This window comes from Esox lucius, chromosome 13 (assembly GCF_011004845.1).
Source record: "Esox lucius isolate fEsoLuc1 chromosome 13, fEsoLuc1.pri, whole genome shotgun sequence".
NCBI classification, from domain to species: domain Eukaryota; kingdom Metazoa; phylum Chordata; class Actinopteri; order Esociformes; family Esocidae; genus Esox; species Esox lucius.
Window position 1 is genome coordinate 25,170,319 of NC_047581.1, and position 19,572 is coordinate 25,189,890.

The 19,572-nt window shown below is 47.3% G+C and overlaps 1 protein-coding gene across 1 annotated transcript in view; it reads right to left on the bottom strand.

Moving 5' to 3' along the window:
* Positions 1-19,572, bottom strand: part of zmat4a (zinc finger, matrin-type 4a) — a 160,532-nt gene that overhangs the window by 2,129 nt on the left and 138,831 nt on the right. The gene's annotated exons all lie outside the window — the stretch shown is intronic.

A 19,572-nucleotide genomic window follows, 5' to 3' on the forward strand; every position in this document is an offset into this window, starting at 1 on the left:
AGAAAGAGAGAGAGGAGAGAGAGAGGGAGAAAGAGAACGAAAGGGAGAGATGTTACTGTTATGCACATTTCTTTGTTTAACAATATATGTATCTCAACTCAAACTTGGTTTACATATTAAATTACCCTGATAAGATCATAAGTATCAACAGTAAGGAGACCATCTAAAACAAGCAGCCATGTTTTGGCATAAGAAGGTCTTAGACGTATCTACTCTGAACTGGATACAAAATCTTTCTCAGTACGCTTTCTCTTCTCTGTCTCCTGTACTTCATGCACTACTTGACTTTAATGTGCTCATTTGTCATGTCCTCAACAAAGCACTCGGATCTCACTTATGACACTTAGGCAACATCTAATCCTCTTTCTGTTGTGATTTCAGAGGTGAGAAAAGCCGGGTTTAATCAAATGTCTGGTACATTGACTGAATGCTTTATCATCACGCAATCACTGCTTCCTTCCTTATTCTCTCATTGTCTTAGAATGGTACCGACAGGCCACTCACTTAATATAGGAATGATTGTCCTCAAAACATGACATCCAATTAACATTTGCTATAGCCAGATGCTATAGATTCACATCCACATCTAGATAGATAGGGATAAATACTGTGGGTTTGTGGATATATATACAGTACAGTCACTGTGCATGTGTAATCCATTGCTGATCTTGAGCCAATCAGTTACTAAGACAGTTACTAAAATCATTTTCCTAATCATGATAAGATAAACAGTACAGTACTGTAGTGTTAATGTGCAAACAATAATTGTTGAATTAATTGATACACTGACTTGCGTTAATGGATTTCTATGTCAACTGTAGGCAAACTTGGCAGGGAGTAAGCAAACTGCATTTTCCATGGTTGGCGAAAATAATATATATTGCAGTGGCCGTTAAAAGCATTCACCTCCATTAAAATGTTTCTAATATTACTGAGTTACAAAAAAATGTACTTCATTATTTTTGCCAATGACACCAAAATGTCCACAAGGTCAAAGTAAGAAATTAAATACAAATAGTTTTAAATTAATAAGAAATACAAAACATAACATTTTAGGATTGCATCGGTATTCAACCACGTCAATATTTGGCATTGTTACCTTTGGAAGGAAATAAAAGGTAATATTGATCTAAACCAAGCTATTTTTGCCCATTCCTCTTTTAAAAATTGCTCAAGCTCTGTCAAATTGGATGTGGACCTTTGATGAACAGCAATTTTCTACTCTTTCCACTTGGATAGAAGTCCAGGCTTTGACTGCGCCACACTAGGACAATGTCCTTTTGTGTTTATGTTTGGGGTCATTGTCCTGTTGGAAGATTAATCTTCTCCCAGGTCCGAGGTCTCTTACAGACTTCAGTAGGTTTTTTCCCAGGATTTCTCAGTACTTTGCTACATCCATTTTGCACTCTAATTTCACAAGCTGTCCAGGTCCTGATGCAGAAAAGCATCCCCATAGCATGATGCTGCCACCACTATGCTTCAGGGTATAGTTATGGTGTTCTCATGATTATGTGTAGTGTTAGATCACAGGCTATTTTGTATTATAATTTTTTTGGTCAATTTGAGATCTGGGGCTATTCATAAAAGATCCAGGGCTATAGCCTCGGACGCCCAGGGCTAACGACGCCACTACTTAATAGCACACTCCATTCAACTATTTATGTCACTTATGCAGACCATTGGTAGCAGCACAGCTCATTCAGGTGGGTCTTGGCAAAGGGGTGAATATTCACTCAATCAATTTATTTAATGTGTTCATTTGATTTAATGTATTTGCAATTAATTTAGAAAAATTTATGGAAAAGTCCAAGGGGGGAAATAAAGTGTAGTTTATGAAGAAGATTAACATAAATTGTCCTTTTCGCCACACCTATGACAATACAATTCACTCACTGGTAGTGACAGAGACCTATACCTGGGTATCCTGGATGTGTTTCTGAGCATTTATCACAACTCCATGCCTTTGCATATGTAGAGGGTAATTGAGACAGAGGAAGACAATGGCAAGCACTCTTATTGTTTGTGCAGATAATCGTATCAAAACAAAGTAATGAATATACCATATTAAAATACAGGTATCACATACTGCATATAGATATCCCCTGTTCAAACCCAACCTTTTTCTTGGCTTGTCTCTAGGTGCATACCAATGAAACCTTATGCAAATCATTATGTAAAATAAGGAATTATTTTATCTCACATTTCTTTCTCGTTTCTCTATTTAATTTCCTCTCTCGTTTCCTCTCTTATTTCTCTCACGTTTCTCATTCCTTTCCTATCTTATCTTATGTTTCTCTCTCGTTTCCTCTCCCATGTTTCTCTCTCGTTTCCTTTTTCTTTTTAAAAAGGCTCTGAATCTCTAAACCTACCATAGATGGAGCAGTAGCAGTACACATACACTCACCTAAAGCATTATTAGGAACACCATACTAATACTGTGTTTGACCCCCTTTCGCCTTCAGAACTGCCTTAATTCTACGTGGCATTGATTCAACAAGGTGCTGAAAGCATTCTTTAGAAATGTTGGCCCATATTGATAGGATAGCATCTTGCAGTTGATGGAGATTTGTGGGATGCACATCCAGGGCACGAAGCTCCCGTTCCACCACATCCCAGAGATGCTATATTGGGTTGAGATCTGGTGACTGTGGGGGCCATTTCAGTACAGTGAACTCATTGTCATGTTCAAGAAACCAATTTGAAATTATTCGAGCTTTGTGATATGGTGCATTATCCTGCTGGAAGTAGCCATCAGAGGATGGGTACATGGTGGCCATAAAGGGATGGACATGGTCAGAAACAATGCTCAGGTAGGCTGTGGCATTTAAACAATGCCCAATTGGCACTAAGGGGCCTAAAGTGTGCCAAGAAAACATCCCTCACACCATTACACCACCACCACCAGCCTGCACAGTGGTAACAAGGCATGATGGATCCATGTTCTCATTCTGTTTACGCCAAATTCTGACTCTACCATCTGAATGTCTCAACAGAAATCGAGACTCATCAGACCAGGCAACATTCTTCCAGTCTTCAACTGTCCAATTTTGGTGAGTTCGTGCAAATTGTAGCCTCTTTTTCCTATTTGTAGTGGAGATGAGTGGTACCTGGTGGGGTCTTCTGCTGTTGTAGCCCATCCTCCTCAAGGTTGTGCGTGTTGTGGCTTCACAAATGCTTTGCTGCATACCTCGGTTGTAACAAGTGGTTATTTCAGTCAAAGTTGCTCTTCTATCAGCTTGAATCAGTCGGCCCATTCTCCTCTGACCTCTAGCATCAACAAGGCATTTTCGCCCACAGGACTGCCGCATACTGGATGTTTTTCCCTTTTCACACCATTCTTTGTAAACCCTAGAAATGGTTGTGTGTGAAAATCCCAGTAACTGAGCAGATTGTGAAATACTCAGACCGGCCCGTCTGGCACCAACAACCATGCCACGCTCATAATTGCTTAAATCACCTTTCTTTCCCATTCTGACATTCAATTTGGAGTTCAGGAGATTGTCTTGACCAGGACCAGGAGTTGTGCCATACACGTTTCCTATATGAAAACAACGTTGTTAGTTATCTAGGGAGTTAGTTTTTGGTTTTTGGCTTCGTTTGTGTGAAATATTTCAAATGGGAAAAGGGAGGCCCTGGGATTAAGAACCTACTAATACGGATCATCCATATTTCCACCACCCTCTTAAAACAATTCCATATGCTGGCGTAATAAATTAGACCTTATACCATTATGGTAGCCTATTACAGAAAACATTCACACACATACATACCGTACAAGTGGATAAAAAACATAATTAATGTTGACAGTTTTAGTGTGAGGAGTGAGCATCCACCTGCAGCTACACATTATGTCACTCAGCTCAGCGCAGATAGAAGTGAAAGATCCATGTACCCTTTGGAAACTGCAGACAACTCAGATTATTGCACACTGAATCAAAGTCAATGGCTAACTGAGACTAGCCTGGCTGATGCAGCCTATGTTTCTCACAGCTTAGGTACGCTGTGACTCAGTGGGCTGGGCAGGAGGCCTATTTTGTCCACGAGATTCGCTCAGAAAATGTGCGTTTTGATTGGTTCTTAACTAGCGATTTGCATTTGCAACACTGCAAGCATCCTCATAAATTCACTGTGCCAAATATTTAAACAATAGTTTGGTTTTGGGGGGCAGTGCTTTAGTAAAACAGGTCATGATTTGTTCAATTTGAAACCTAGATATCCAACAAGCAGTGCTCATCTCCTTCGTAACTTCTCTTGCCGACAAACATCAGAGCAGCCTTTCTAGTCTGTAGGACTTTGTGTCAGGTGTCAGCTTAGCTAAACTGAGACAGAAAATCGGACAGATCTCAGCCATTTGATTTGTTGGCATGAACATTGAATCCCAAAATTTGCATTTCCAATGGGTTTGCTTAAGAAATGAAAGACACCAACCTCATACCAACAACTTGTCAGTGGAACTGTTTCGTGCACTGTAGGCAAGCATGCCACTTGGCCAGATTAAAATGCAAATGCTAATTTCAGTAGCACACTCTCTCTAGCACAATTCAGAGACAAATCAGATGAAGATAACATGCTGCATGAATCTGGCTCCGTAAATCTCTAGCCAGTAATTATGCAAGAGTGGATCTCAAGTCTCCTGAGACTCCACACACACACACTCATGGGCAGATTGGCCATCTGGCAATTCTGGCCAATGCCAGAAGGGCTGGAGCCTTTTTTGTTGGCTGGGCTGGTCGTAATTTTTATATTATGGCGTGAACGCTTCCTCTCCACATGAGCGTCAAGCCAATGCTGGTGAGAACCACCTGGCTCAGAGCTGCTAAATGGGGCCCTTGAATCCGGCACAGCTGCCAACTTCTGATGAGGCACACCTTCCTCCAATCAGGCCTGGTCAGAATAAAAAGGATAAAAAGGGACCTGAAAAAGCGGCCATGTGTTGTTGATGTGCCGCTCCCATTCATTTTCAAGGAGAGAAAGGTGTAGAGACTTTTCTGCAGACTGAGTTGTTGAGCACTGGGTACATGGTGTAAGAGGCAGTAAAGGTTTTCAAAATACTTGCACAACACTACAGCATTATGCAAATCACTGAAAGCTCCATGATAACCAACCACAGGGGTTGCTGTCAGTGTTAGCATTGTGAAAGCAATGTTGAATTCCAAATCACCCCAACACTTCAGAGTCAAATGAACATTTAATCCATAATTGACACCCTAGCTACCATTTCAGAGGGCATTCCAATCAAGTGCTTAGGGCTGCAGGGCTTGTTTGAGATTCACAAGAATACACTTCAGTTCCATTAATCAAAATTCTGAGGAAAGAAATTAAATGGAGTACGTATAAATTGCATTTACAAGCTTTTTTTTAATCAGTAGAACCTGTAGTCTAGTGGAAACAATTTTCACTTTGACACTCTTAACGTTTATCTTCACCGTTGACCCTAGTTCGGATCTGTGATGGTCCCTTCCTTAAGGGGCCATTCCGCTTCGTGTCTTCTGTGTTTCCTTGTCTTGTCCTTGTATGTGTAATGGTCCCTTCCTGAAGGGGCTATTCCGCTTCGTGTTTTCTGTGTTTCCTTGTCTCGTCCTTGTATGGTCTTTCCTGTTCTTGTTTCTGTTCAACGTTATATTCAGTTCACCTGTGTTTTAGCCCCCACCTGTTTCTGTTTTCCTCGTTTTCTCAGTGTATTTAGTTCAGCCCTTTTCTCCTTGTCCTTGTGGGTCATTGTGTGTGTATATGTCGTGTACGCCTGTTGTGCCTGTTGTGCCTGTTGTGCCTGTTGTGCCTGTTGTGCCTGTTGTGCCTGTTGTGCCTGTTGTGCCTGTTGTGCCTGTTGTGCCTGTTGTGCCTGTTGTGCCTGTTGTGCCCCTGCACCATTGGACTTTTTGTAGTGCCCGGCACTCAGTTTACGTTATTCCTTCGTTTGTTTAATAAAAAGGGGAAACCCTATGGACTTCTGCATTTGCCTCCGTCTCCATACCTAACAGCGTGACAGAATGACCCACCTACCAAAAAGGAGGCAGCAGAAATGGACGGTAGGGGAACTCCTCGGATGGCCGGATTCCGACTCCGAGGAGGAGGACCCCTACCGTCACCCCCTGGACCGCTGGATTCCCCGGTGGCCATCCCCCAGCGTAAGCCCGCGTCAGCCACGGCAAAGCCGACCCAGAGACCCATTCCGGTCGGCACCCTGTCTCATTTCCCAGGTTCCCCGAGCGGCCTGGCGTGGTAGCAGGCTGGCCATTCGGCGTACCCCGCTACCCACTCCTGTCCCGCGGTCAGCCCAGGGCCCTACTCCTGTCCCGCGGCCTGCCCCGGCCTCTACTCGTGTCCCGCGGCCTGCCCCGGCCTCTACTCGTGTCCCGCGGCCTGCCCCGGCCTCTACTCGTGTCCCGCGGCCTGCCCCGGCCTCTACTCGTGTCCCGCGGCCTGCCCCGGCCTCTACTCGTGTCCCGCGGCCTGCCCCGGTCCCTACTCGTGTCCCGTGGTCAGCCCCGGTCCCTACTCCGGTCCTGCGGCCTGCCCCGGTCCCTACTCCGGTCCCTACTCCTGTCCCGCGGCCTGCCCCGGTCCCTACTCCTGTCCCGCGGCCTGCCCCGGTCCCTACTCCTGTCCCGCGGCCTGCCCCGGTCCCTACTCCGGTCCCTACTCCGGTCCTGCGGCCTGCCCCGGTCCCTACTCCGGTCCCTACTCCTGTCCCGCGGCCTGCCCCGGTCCCTACTCCTGTCCCGCGGCCTGCCCCGGTCCCTACTCCTGTCCCGCGGCCTGCCCCGGTCCCTACTCCGGTCCCTACTCCGGTCCCGCGGCCTGCCCCGGTCCCGCGGCCTGCCCCGGCCCCTACTCCGGTCCCGCGGCCTGCCCCGGTCCCTGTTCCAGCTCCGCTACCGGTCCCGCCCCCTGCTGCCCTGGAGAGGCAGCCAGCGCCCCCTGCTGCCCTGGAGAGGCAGCCAGCGCCCCCTGCTGCCCTGGAGAGGCAGCCAGCGCCCCCTGCTGCCCTGGAGAGGCAGCCAGCGCCCCCTGCTGCCCTGGAGAGGCAGCCAGCTCCCCCTGCAGCCCAGTGTCCGCCAGCTCCCCCTGCAGCCCAGTGTCCGCCAGCTCCCCCTGCAGCCCAGTGTCCGCCAGCTCCCCCTGCTGCCCAGTGTCCGCCAGCTCCCCCTGCTGCCCAGTGTCCGCCAGCTCCCCCTGCTGCCCAGTGTCCGCCAGCTCCCCCTGCTGCCCAGTGTCCGCCAGCTCCCCCTGCTACCCAGGGTCCGCCCGAGCCGCCCCTGGAGGACTGGTGGCCCGAGCCGCCCCTGGAGGACTGGTGGCCCGAGCCGCCCCTGGAGGACTGGTGGCCCGAGCCGCCCCTGGAGGACTGGTGGCCCGAGCCGCCCCTGGAGGACTGGTGGCCAGAGCCGCCACCTCCTCCCGCGGCGCCCTCTCCTGCCCAGACACCGCCGCCTCGTCCCGCGGCGTCCTCTCCTGCCCAGGCGTCGCCGCCTCGTCCCGCGGCGTCCACTCCTGCCCAGGCATCGCCGTCTGTCCCGGCCTCAGCGGCGCCCTCGCCTGTCCCGGCCTCAGCGGCGCCCTCGCCTGTCCCGGCCTCAGCGGCGCCCTCGCCTGTCCCCGCCTCAGCCGGCCCTTCCGCCGGCCCCTGCTCCTCAGCCGGCCCTTCCGCCGGCCCCTGCTCCTCAGCCGGCCCTTCCGCCGGCCCCTGCTCCTCAGCCGGCCCTTCCGCCGGCCCCTGCTCCTCAGCCGGCCCTTCCGCCGGCCCCTGCTCCTCAGCCGGCCCTTCCACCGGCCCATGCTCCTCAGCCGGCTCCTCCGCCGGCCCCTGCTCCTCCTCCGGGCCCTGCTCCTCCGCCGGGCCCTGCTCCTCCGCCGGCCCTTCCGCCGGCCCCTGCTCCTCCGCCGGCCCTTCCGCCGGCCCCTGCTCCTCCGCCGGCCCTTCCGCCGGCCCCTGCTCCTCAGCCGGCTCCTCCGCCGGCTCCTCCGCCGGCTCCTCCGCCGGCTCCTCCGTCTGGTCCTCCGTCTGGTCCTCCGCCGGCTCCTGCCCCGGCTCCTGCCCCGGCTCCTGCCCCGGCTCCTGCCCCGGATCCTCAGCCGGATCCTCAGCCGGATCCTCCGCCGGTCCCCGACCCTCCGTCGGCTCTCCCGGCCTCTGACCCTCAGCCGGCTCTCCTGGCTCCTGGCCCTCAGCCGGCTCTCCTGGCTCCTGGCCCTCAGCCGGCTCTCCTGGCTCCTGGCCCTCGGCCGCCGGTCCTCCCCTGGCTGCCGGTCCTCCCCCGGTCACTCTGGCTCCCGAACCTTCGCCGGCCTCCCCGGCTCCTGACACCCCGCCGGTCACCCCGGCTCCTGACACCCCGCCGGTCACCCCGGCCCCTGAACCCCCGCCGGTCACCCCTGCCCCTGAACCTCCGCCGGTCACCCCGGCCCCTGAACCTCCGCCGGTCACCCCGGCCCCTGAACCTCCGCCGGTCACCCCGGCCCCTGAACCTCCGCCGGTCACCCCGGCCCCTGGACCTCCGCCGGTCACCCCGGCCCCTGGACCTCCGCCGGTCACCCCGGCCCCTGGACCTCCGCCGGTCACCCCGGCCCCTGGACCTCCGCCGGTCACCCCGGCCCCTGGACCTCCGCCGGCCTCCCCGGCTTCTGGAACTCCGCCGGCCCCCCCGGCTCCCGGAACCCCGCCGGTCCCCCCGGCTCCCGACGCCCCGCATGGTCCCGGCCCGCCTCCGACCCTCCCTGGTCCCGGCGCTCCCTGCTCCCGCCGCCCGGCTGTCCCGGCTGGGTCTCCTGGGTCCTTGGGGCCGCCGGATCGGGGCTCTGCTGGGGGTCTTCCTTGTGTTCCGGTCCCTGGTCCCAGTCCTGGGGCCGTGTCTCCGCCTTGGTGCCCTGCCCGTCCCCCCCTTTGGGCGTTTGGGCGCGTCCGGGGGTCCGCGCCTTTGGGGGGGGGGTACTGTGATGGTCCCTTCCTTAAGGGGCCATTCCGCTTCGTGTCTTCTGTGTTTCCTTGTCTTGTCCTTGTATGTGTAATGGTCCCTTCCTGAAGGGGCTATTCCGCTTCGTGTTTTCTGTGTTTCCTTGTCTCGTCCTTGTATGGTCTTTCCTGTTCTTGTTTCTGTTCAACGTTATATTCAGTTCACCTGTGTTTTAGCCCCCACCTGTTTCTGTTTTCCTCGTTTTCTCAGTTTCTGTTTTCCTCGTTTAGTTCAGCCCTTTTCTCCTTGTCCTTGTGGGTCATTGTGTGTGTATATGTCGTGTACACCTGTTGTGCCTGTGCTCCTGTGCTCCTGTGCTCCTGTGCTCCTGTGCTCCTGTGCTCCTGCACCATTGGACTTTTTGTAGTGCCCGGCACTCAGTTTACGTTATTCCTTCGTTTGTTTAATAAAAAGGGGAAACCCTATGGACTTCTGCATTTGCCTCCGTCTCCATACCTAACAGCGTGACAGGATCCCTCAGTCAAAATATGCCAAAAATATATTTAAGAAATATCATCTTACATTTCTATCTGGCCTGAGCATTATTATCGGGACAGTCTGAGAGTCTGAGACTCTTTGACATCACCAAACTCACCAAGCACAGGCATGTGTCGTCCGTCTATTTTACGCGTGTCACACCGACGGGCATGTGTCGTCCGTCTACTTTACGCGTGTCACTCACACCGACGGGCATGCGTCGTCCGTTTATTTTACATTTGTCACTCACACCGACGGGCATGTGTCATCCGTCTATTTTACGCTTGTCACTCACACCGACGGGCATGCATCGTCCGTTTATTTTAAGCGTGTCACTCACACCGATGGGCATGTGTCTTCAGTCTATTTTAAGCGTGTCACTCACACGGACAGGCATGCGTCGTCCGTCTATTTTACGTGTCACTCACACCGACGGGCATGTGTCGTCCGTCTATTTTACGCGTGTCACTCACACCGACGGGCATGTGTCGTCCGTCTATTTTACGCATGTCACACCGACGGGCATGCGTCATCCATCTATTTTACCCGTCACTCACACCGACGGGCATGTGTCTTCAGTCTATTTTAAGTGTGTCACTCACACGGACAGGCATGCGTCGTCCGTCTATTTTACGCTTGGCACTCACACCGACGGGCATGCGTCGTCCGTCTATTTTACGAGTGTCACTCACTCCGATGGGCATGTGTCGTCCGTCTATTTTACGAGTGTCACTCACTCCGACGGGCATGTGTCGTCCGTCTATTTTACGCTTGTCAGTCACACCAACGGGCATGCGTCGTCCGTTTATTTTACATTTGTCACTCACACCGACGGGCATGTGTCATCCGTCTATTTTACGCTTGTCACTCACACCGACGGGCATGTGTCTTCAGTCTATTTTAAGTGTGTCACTCACACGGACAGGCATGCGTCGTCCTTCTATTTTACGCATGTCACTCACATGGACGGGCATGCGTCGTCCATCGGCTTATCTGTCCATAGAAAAAGGAGGTCTTTCTGAACTTTGTTGCTATGATATCTCTGTACATGCAAGTTATTAAAATACAGGTGCTGGTCATAAAATTTTAATATCATCAAAAAGTTGATTTATTTCAGTAATTCCATTCAAAAAGTGAAACTTGTTTATTATATTAATTAATTACACACAGACTGATATATTTCAAATGTTTATTTCTTTTAATTGTGATGATTATAACTGACAACTAATGAAAACCCCAAATTCAGTATCTCAGAAAATTAGAATATTATTAAGACCAATACAAGCACTCAATACTTAGTTGGGGCTCCTTTTGCCTGAATTACTGCAGCAATGCGGCGTGGCATGGAGTCGATCAGTCTGTGGCACTGCTCAGGTGTTATGAGAGCCCAGGTTGCTCTGATAGTGGCCTTCAGCTCTTCTGCATTGTTGGGTCTGGCGTAACACATCTTCCTCTTCACAATACCCCATAGATTTTCTATATGGTTAAGGTCAGGCGAGTTTGCTGGCCAATTACGAACAGGGATACCATGGTCCTTAAACCAGGTACTGGTAGCTTTGGCACTGTGTGCAGGTGCCAAGTCCTGTTGGAAAATGAAATCTGCAACTCTAAAGTTGGTCAGCAGCAGGAAGCATGAAGTGCTCTAAAACTTCCTGGTAGATGGCTGTGTTGACCTTGGACCTCAGAAAACACAGTGGACCAACACCAGCAGATGACATGGCACCCCAAACCATCACTGACTGTGGAAACTTTACACTGGACTTCAAGCAACGTGGGTTCTGGGCCAAAATGTACTTTCATCAGAGAACATAACTCAGCAGCAGTCCAGTCCTTTTTGTTTTTTGCCCAGGCGAGACGCTTCTGACGGTGTGTCTTGTTCAAGAGTGGCTTGACACAAGGAATGCGACAGCTGAAACCCATGTCTTGCATACATCTGTGCGTGGTGTTTCTTTAAGCACTGACTCCAGCTGCAGTCTACTCTTTGTGAATCTCCCCCACATTTTTGAATGGGTTTTGTTTCACAATTCTCTCCAGGGTGCGGTTATCCCTATTGCTTGTACACTTTTTTCTACGACATCTTTTCCTTCCCTTCGCCTCTCTATTAATGTGCTTGGACACAGAGCTCTATGACCTTTTGTGTCTTGCCCTCCTTGTGCAAGGTGTCAATGGTCGTCTTTTGGACAGCTCTCAAGTCAGCAGTCTTCCCCATGATTGTGTTGCCTACAGAACTAGACTGAGAGACCATTTAAAGGCTTTTGCAGGTGTTTTGGGTTAATTAGCTGATTAGAGTGTGGCACCAGGTGTCTTCAATATTGAACCTTTTCACAATATTCAAATTTTCTGAGATACTGAATTTGGGGTTTTCATTAGTTGTCAGTTATAATCATCAAAATGAAAAGAAATAAACACTTGAAATATATCAGTCTGTGTGGAATTAATGTATACATTATACAAGTTTCCCTTTTTGAATAGAATTACTGAAATAAATCAACTTTTTGATGATATTCAAATTTTATGACTAGCACCTGTATATTTGTGTTAAAGAGTATTTTGATCTCTACCTTAACTGCCTTGAAGAGTTCTTCTGAAATTCTATCACAATGGCTACTAGCAGTGGGCAATATTTCTAGTTAGCGATCTAGTTTTTTGAGTTTTCGTTTTCTCAGGTTTTCATTTGTTAATTAATGTAAACGTCAATGTGACATCTGAATTTCTTAACTAGCAGAGGGGAGGTGTGGGATTGAAAGGGATGAATATTATGAATACTACATTCTTTGTGCAGAGGTGAGAAAGAAAACCACCTTGAGAGAAGGCCTCTCTTAGGAGGTGGCAAACAGTTCCATCAAATGGAGCAAAAGGAAAACATTCTTTGCACACCAGCAGAACTCAATTTATTCCACTCAAAGGCCAGGCCTATTTAGAATGTTGTTTTCATTAGAAGTGCTCTCTGGATTGACAGAGGCTTTCATTCTTATGAATGTAGGATCCCCCAACTATTGTACATCACTATGAAATAATAAGGCTACAACACATTGCTGATTTTCTTTATCACTTCTAACCCTAACAACATAGCAATTATTATTATGTGGGAAATCACATGACTTCATATGACATTTCAAATGCAAAAATGTGGTTTTGGAATGACATGAATAGGTTGTAAACACAGTGCTTTTTTAATCCTTTGTTTCCTCACTTGCAATTAGAATTCACAATCTCTTGGCATCACGACTCAGGAATAGACCCAAATGCAGACACAAGAGGCAGGAATAACTGTTCAGGAATTTATTGTACCTGAATCTACAGGCAAAGATCAGGTCCTAAAACAGGCAGGGGTTGGTACATGGGAATATCACAGGAAAAGGTACAAACAGACGATGAGCAGGAGAATCGGGTTGTTCAACAGACAGGGATTCAATACACGGAAATACTGGAATGGCACTGGGATAAGCAAGGAATGTGGGAATGACTTGAGAAACACACAAGATGAACTAGCAACTGGAACAAACAGAGTAGACAGGTTAAATAGGTAGGGATAACAAGGGGATGGGAAAAACATGGTGGGGGTGAGACACAAGTTAAGACAGGTGAACAGAATACATTTTGTTGTTTTTAATATTACTGACAATACACACTGGAATCCTAAGCATCAGCTTTATTTATTCATACCAATCCCGCTAGGATTGTGGTTTACTGGACATTCAACCTGTTACATAAGTGTACGTTAAAGTAGTTAAAAGTACTGTTTAATTTTTTTATCTGAAGAACTCTATTAAACATCAGAACAAGCGATAGAATACTCAACTACAAAAATACAACAAAAAAACAAAAATAAGGGATAGCCCTTTTCAAAGAACCTAATAAACTAATTACTAACTTCAATAATTTAGTTTGTCTCTTTATCTGCACAAAAAACCATGCTATTATGATCTTGCAAAAAGTTTCTATATGCCCACTATTTTCAACATCTTTTTAGAGTCGTTAAGTTGATAAGGTTGTGTAAAATAATTTGTGAGCCATCCAACCTCAACTAAAGATCTATTAAATGTTGTCTGCAGAGGAAGCATAAAGCTTTGACATGCATCATCTTGCCAATGTGGAAATGCCTAACGTTAGCTACTGGACAAGTGCTATGTTAGTTTGCTAGGTACATCAATAACACAACCCCCCCACTCTCACTTTTACCATGTCGCCTCATCCTATTCATCCTTTACCCTCTCCCCTCAATCAACCCTGCCTCTATTCCTCCCACAGTCGGACAGGAAAGAGACATTCTCCAGCAGTATTATCAAGCCTCCCTTATTTTACCCCTCCAGTCCAATTGCCTTATAATTAATTTAGCGTGACGTGTGTAAGTAACAGCACCACAGTAAACAGAAACTACACCACCTGAAAGCAGCATCCTTCAACACGTGGTGATGAAGACACAACTAATGTATTAACATAGTGTGTAACAGATTCTGACTGCATATTATTCTGGTGGAGAAATCATCCATTGATTATTCTTCTCCATGCTAATATACATATATTCTGCAAAGACATTCACAATCTCTTTGAAGTGAAATATTTCCATTTCAGTATGTTAGCCGACACTCTGTTTTTTAGAATGACACTCTGTGGCAGATTCTCCCAAGACAAAAAGCAGAAACGTTCCACACACTGATTTTGTTTAATTATTATTTTATGTAACATTAAGAAGTTATTATTTTTAGATGGAACAGTGATCATAAAATATAAACATTGTTGTCACCAAATAACTGATTAAAACAGAGTTCTTTTTTTATAAATGGCTCCAGTAATCTCAAACCATGTTATGGGCTAGGCTACAGTATAGCTAGAAGAAGAGCTATTATGTTTTTCCTCTAAGTTTTACAAACCCTATATCAATTACCACAGCCTTCAATTAAGATACGTTTTCCTGCATCAAGCCTCTTCTATTTTACCTCTCAAGGCAAATTGCCTCATAATTAATTTAGTGTGAAGTGTGTCAATTACAGTTTTGCTTGGCCACAGCAAACAGAAACCACACCACCTGAGACCAGTGAACTTAAAAACGCGATGGCAAAGTGTATGTATTTGTATAGTGATTAACAAAATTCTGTCAGCACATAATTCTAATGGAGGCATTATAGACGCATTTTTCATAGTTCTTGCCTAGATATAACCTATAAGTGTACCTAACCACTATGCTACCTGCCACTCCTTGTGAATTCCCCCTTTCTTCATGCTATGTTGCAGATTGAGAAACTCCTGATTTCTGACAATGTTTCTCGGATCCACAAATGGTAATGGTATATGTGGGAGACTCAGGGGAAAAGCCATAAATCAGTTGAAGGACTGAAGAACTGTGTTCTTATGTTTCTGGTGCCTTGAAGATACATGGTCGAAAGGAAATGTCCTAGGGCCTGTAACTCTAGTATAATTATCATGAGAATTCACTTCAGTCTCACATATTTAAATCATGTGAACCAAATAAAAAAGAATATCAAACCACTAGACAAAACATGGTGGGACACAATCAAAGACTGGATATATATATATATATATATATATATATATATATATATATATATATATATATATATATATATATAATGTCAGCTTGGATTAGCAGGTGAGCTGTTAGAAATCTCATTTTGGATTGACAATGTGTCTATTCTGCAGCAAATACTGGGCCCATAGCTATCCCATACCAGTGTGTATTGGGAATTAATTAGGAAATCAGTGAACAAGGAAATGAGGAATCATAAATGAGTAGAGTGCCTGCAGATTGGACTGTCGACTGTCTCTATGGCTTTCCTTCTTTCCCCCATTATGCTACAATCTCTCATGTTTGATGGCTTACCTTCAAGCTGCCCCCGCCTGTTTGCTGATATGTAACTTTTACAGAGTCATAAAGTGGTATCTGGTAATCTCCCACCACTGAGAATCTAATCGGTGCGTCTCACCAAGGCCAGGCAAAGTCCAGCGGAGGGAATCAGAGGAGCCCCCACAGAGAATTATTTGAAATTATGAAGCCATCACACAGGGGATGATCACTGGAAAATGTTGGCTCAGAAATACCCCCCTACCCTTCTCAAACAGACACACACACACACACACCTCAAACTGTTTTCTGCTCCAGCGCGCAATGCATTGCAGTATGTCGATTCTTGACCTTAAAAAAACATGAAATCACTACTCCACAGTGCCAGAGGCCGCTAGCAGACACACTTTCAGAATCAATTATGTAAATAAAAGTCAATACCTATTTCTTTTCTATTAAAAGGGAATAGAATATTCTTTAGGAACAGAGAAAAAGAAACAACCAAATGTTGCTGAGTTTGTAGAGAGAGGTGAGACTCTGCTGGGTGTGTGGAGAGAGCTGGGACTCTGCTGGGTGTGTGGAGAGAGGTGGGACTCTGATGGGTGTGTGGAGAGAGGTGGGACTCTGCTGGACATATTAGCAGTAACTTACAAAAAGAAAAAGGAGAGGAGAATAGATGTCACTCTGACAGGCAGTAGAATTCATGGGCCTGACTTTGTGTTGTTGTCCAACCTTTCTCCAGGTGTCTGAGTACATTAACCATCTGAAAGCATACCTACCTACCCTCTCTGTATGACTGCAATGGGGAATTGGGGACAGAGACAAGGCAGCAGTATCAGGATGTGTGACTACAGAGAATCAGGTGGGAGGGCACATTCAAACACTGGGGCTCTGATAATACCGTTTCATTCTGTTTCATGTCCCAGGATTAGCACAGCACGAGGCTAAGCACCAATAAAAAAATTATATACAAAGCTGCCTCTGACAGCTTTAACTGCCAGGATTGAGCTCTTGAATGCATTGGGTTGACTGGACATGGAGCATAGCAGCAAAGAACAGAACACACCATGAGTCAGACGGACTAAACACAGCCCTTGCCCAAGTCACACCAACATTGTAGCATCAGTGACATATCAACATATAATCTGCACCCATAGTCAGCTATACTATAGGAAAAGTAAAGTGGACTTGGTCCGGTTTATGCATAACACAAACGCAATGACTTATTGAAACATAATTATTTCAGAAAACACAGACAGTGGCAGCCAAGGCTACAACAGCAGGCCAGCCAATGTCTTGAATTAGAAATATACAATAGAGTAAGTCCCAAATCGCAGCCTAGTCCCTATACAGTGCATTGCTTTTCACCAGAAACCTATTGCTCCCTGGTCAGCGGTAGTCCACTATATTGAGGCTTCTTTTCAGATGTACACAACTTGATGCAGTTAGATTTATGGATTAACATTAGGCAAAATAATGTCATTATCTTGTATAATTGTCTGACTGCCTCCATATACTGGAATTACTCATGTGTGTCCAACCTGAGAAGTGAGCCATTCATCACATCAAATTAATCAGCTTTCAGTCTTTCTTTGGAAAGCCGCTCAATTTCAGACAACAGCAAACCCAAGGGGTAATAACAAAATCAATGCAACAGCATGCTACCTGCCGGACTCATCCCCCTCATCCCAATCATCCAACCTGCCGGACTCATCCCAGTCATCCAACCAGTCAGATTCACACCCTTATCTCAGTCATCCAACCTGCCAGACTCACACCCTCATCCCAGTCAACCAACCTGCCAGACTCACACCCTCATCCCAGTCATCCAACCTGCCAGACGCACACCCTCATCCCAGTCATCCAACCTGCCAGACTCACACCTTCATGCCAGTCATCCAATCTGCCAAAGACACACCCTCATCACAATCATCCAACCTGCCAGCCTCACACCCTCATCCCAATCATCCAACCTGCTAGACTCACCCTCATCCTAATCATCGAAAATTGCCAGACCCACACCCTCATCCCAGTCATCCAACCTGCTGGACTCATCCCAGTCATCCAACCTGCCAGACTCACAGCCTCATCCCATTTATCCAACCTGGCAGACTCACACCCTCATCCCAGTCATCCAACCTGCCAGACTCACACCCTCATCCCAATCATCCAAACTGCCAGACTCATACCCTCACGCCCAGTCATCCAGCCTGCCAGACTCACACCCTCATCCCAGTCATCCAACCTGCCAGACTCACACCCTCATCCCAGTCATCCAACCTGCCAGACTCACACCCTCATCCCAGTCATCCAACCTGCCAGACTAACGCCCTCATCCCAGTCATCCAACCTGCCAGACTCACACCCTCATCCCAGTCATCCAACGTGCCAGACAAACACCCTCATCCCAATCATCAAACCTACTCCCTCTCCTCTCCATCTTCTCCCTTCTCTCTTTCCTCCTCCTCTTCCCCTTGTTCCATCCTCTTTCCCTCCTCTTCTCCCCCTCTACCACCCTTTTCCTCTTCAGCCCCTTCCTATATCTCCCCAGCATCTCCCTCTCCTCTCACCCATCTTTACCCAACCTCCTCTCCCCCATCCCTCCACCTCCTTTCTTTCTTTCTTCTCTTCCTTCCTCTTCCCCTCCCCTCCTCCTTTTCCCACTTCTTCCCCCTATCCTCTCCTCTCTCCTCTCCTCACATAAACTAAGGTCAAACAGGGTCCCTTACAGTTCTCCCTTAGTTCACGCTGACCAGCCAGGCAACAGCCAGGATTGCTCCCTGTGCTGTCCAGGTTCAGTAGTCAGCATAAACCCCATCCCGCAGACATCTCCTGGCTGGTCTGGGACCAGTCAGCTTATACAACCTGGCTGGTAGCTGACAGTCCCGCCTAAAATAATTCTAAAACATTCTGCGGTTGTTCATTTATGTTAAATATATGTTTTTAATGCATTAATCTGCAAGGTCCATTGCTATTTCACTTTTGTGTAACTATTTGATTAAGTATTTTTGTCACATGATTTTATTTTTTACTAGTCTTTGCATCTCATGAAATAATTAAGGTCTATAAAAGATCTTAGATTGGATTAAAAAGTTATGTTGGATTAATATGCAGAATGTAAGGAAGATCATGTGAAGATCTCCTCGCATGTACATAATATCTGTCTCATTTGACACCCTATTCCCTTTATGATGCCCTAATATGACTAGGGCTATAGGAATCTCATTCAAAGTATTGCAGTAAATAGGGAATATGCTGCTATTTGGTATACAAACAGGGGCAGTGCTGCTGCTGGGCTCAAGTTAAGTGTAGGAAAACTGAAAATACCTGGACAGAGACAAAAAAGGAACACGTCACACAGCCACATTGAGTTAGTGAATCAAAGGACAACCTCAATTTTGTGGATTCCTTTTTGCTTTGGAGGCCAGAAGAACAGGCATGAGTTTAAGCATCTAAGATTTTTGTAGTAGGTTTGTTAGTCTAGTACTGATCACACATCTCATTAGTAAGCACATCACAATTGGGTAAATTGTTCCCCCAGACTCAGTCGAAATAGAATTTCCTCACTGGAGTTCTTGGATTTGGTTCAAGCCATGCTTAGCCCAGTCATCTTTTCTTGATAGTACTATTTGTGAATATTGGTAGGGTTAATTTAAGTGACTGGCAATCGTGCCAAATGGAAACGGTATTTAGATAACTAACTGACAAACCAGATGTTCCCTGTAGAGTATAAATATAGGGTAAAGGCAGCACAGTCGTCTGTGTCAAGCCACGCTGTAGAACACAAGAAACACACATGTCCACTCACTTTGCAGAGACTCCTAAGAAGATATGCCTATATTCTATCTGGGGAAAGTGGCATAAAGCAATGACCTAAATACAACCATAACACTGGAGGCAGTTTGCATCCGCACGGTCTGACTGGGGGGGGTTTAGGTCTGGAGAGAGACAGAAGAGGCGACAGAGAGTGTGTGAGAGAGGAAAAACAGAGTTTGCTCAGGGCTGCTGGGGGTAGGTGGGTGGTTGGATCAGCCCTGTGTGGAAAACCACTAGCTCCAATGAGGCAGTGTGGTAGAGCATGACTAAATCGCAGGGCTGTTAAACGGCATGTCACGTCTCCTGATGCCTGCATCCCTTTGGACTTTTGCAGAGAGAGAAGGCCCAACAGGGGGAATTAATTCCAGGACACGCACCACGGAAAGCCCCTCCATTTACTGGCCAAGCTAGGCTAAGGCTGTATTGGCCCGACAACCAGAGGATGGGTCCTCTGACTGCAGACTGCCCTTGCTGGCTAAATACCTAGTGTTGTTGTAGGGCAAAAGCTCTGCGTTTAATGCT